The sequence below is a fragment of the Somniosus microcephalus genome, chromosome 20, assembly GCF_052327205.1.
Source record: "Somniosus microcephalus isolate GS21.2 chromosome 20, FLI_Smic_1.0, whole genome shotgun sequence".
Lineage (NCBI taxonomy): Eukaryota > Metazoa > Chordata > Chondrichthyes > Squaliformes > Somniosidae > Somniosus > Somniosus microcephalus.
The window spans coordinates 16,623,610-16,625,314 of record NC_141006.1 but is presented as its reverse complement, the minus strand read 5'-3'; the positions used below and the strand labels follow the sequence as shown (position 1 = coordinate 16,625,314).

Sequence of the window (1,705 nt, the reverse complement as noted above, 5' to 3'; positions counted from 1 at the left end):
CAAATCTTCCACATTTGGCAACGTATTGGGTAGGTTACACTCTAGAACCTGATTTACGGTTACCTTATAATCACCACACAACCTTACCTTACCATCTGACTTAGGTACAACAACAATGGGTGTAGCCCAATTACTCAGATCTACCTTAGAGATAATGTTCTCAGTTTCTAGTCTTTTGAGTTCTTGCTCAACTTTCTCCTTGAGTTCCTATGGTACGGGATGTGGCTTGCAGTAAACTGGTCTTGTGTCCTTCTGCACTCTGACACTCGCCTTGAAGTCTTGGATTGGACTGCCCGTTTTGCTGAACGCCTTCGGATACTGCTTGATGACATCATCTTTTGATGCAAATTTTGCTTCCACACGAAAAATCTCATCCCAATTCAGCTTCAGTGATCCCAACCAATTTCTACCTATCAATGCAGGCTTGTCTCCTGCCACTATTATGACAGGCAAGCTCTGACACGGATATTTCACTGGGATTTGCTCTCCTGAGTAGCCTCGCAGCTCTGCCTTCGATTTCTCTAGTCGATAATCACGCAACTTGTCGCGATATAGTGATTTTGATACTATGCTCATGGATGCACCAGTGTCGATTTCCATGGGTTTCCTGGTTCCTGCAACATCTACTTGGATGACAATACTTCGCGAATCGCTGTTAGATACCTTTGTGCTCCTGATGACGTGAATCTCCAGAAACTCCATCGTCCTGCTGCTTCTCTTCAACGGTATGTAGTGTCTGGCGATTTCTACTTCTAGCATTGCCAGTCGGTTTACTCTTCTGTTGGCACGCCTTCACAAGATGCCCAGTTTTCTTGCAGTAGAAACACTCTGCCTTCACATATGGACAGCTTTGGGCGATGTGTTGTCCCAGGCACCAATAGCATGACTTCAATACACTGTTACCTTGGCCAGTTGCTGAGGCCTTGGGGCCCAACTGCCTTTTGCTTTTAGCCTGCAGCCGTTTCACCTCGGTTGTCTGACGACTGAAAATGGCGCAGAACTCTCGGGAGTATCGGTCAGCCATACCCATCGACATAGCTGTCTGACAAGCTAAGCCAAAAGTCAAGTTAGGGGTTGTCAACAATTTACTTCTGACATGTTCATTTTTCAACCTACAAACAAAGCGGTCACACAAAGCTCGGTCCTGAAAGTTTCCGAAATGACAGTGAATGGATAGCTTTTTTAAAGCTACAATGTACTCACTGATACCCTCGTCATTTCATTGATCATGTGTTCCAAAACGATAACTTGCAGCAATTTCCAGGGGCTCAGGACTGTAGTACTGTTCTAACTTGGTTAGGATCTCCTTCAGTGGCATGTCCTTCAGCTTGGCGGGAACAAGCAAATTTTTCAGGGCTTCATACACCTCGGGGCCTGCTTCAGACAAAAAAATAGCTGGTTTCATTTCTAAAACTGCTCAGTTACGGTTTACATCATCGAGGATTTCGATGATACTATTCGCGGTGAAAAACATTTCTAGTCACTCCACCAATGCTCCGAAAGTCTCTCGGTCGCAATGGAACTCACCCAAGCACCCTATTATTCCCATAGGCACAGCCATCTGGACTCTGGCAACATCGACAGTTCAGCCACATGTGCTCAAAATTTACTTTGGATTTTTAAGCTTTTCTGCAAAACAAAGAACCTCTAACAGTCCCGCCATCGGTTGGCAGGATTATCCTCCAACAAAAATTTCAATTAGGGA

At 45.0% G+C, this 1,705-nt stretch overlaps 1 pseudogene; it reads right to left on the bottom strand.

Annotated features, from left to right (window-relative positions):
* Positions 1-770: 770 nt before the first annotated feature.
* On the bottom strand, positions 771-1,474 carry LOC147103066 (uncharacterized; annotated as a pseudogene).
* Between the last annotated feature and the right edge of the window lie 231 nt (positions 1,475-1,705).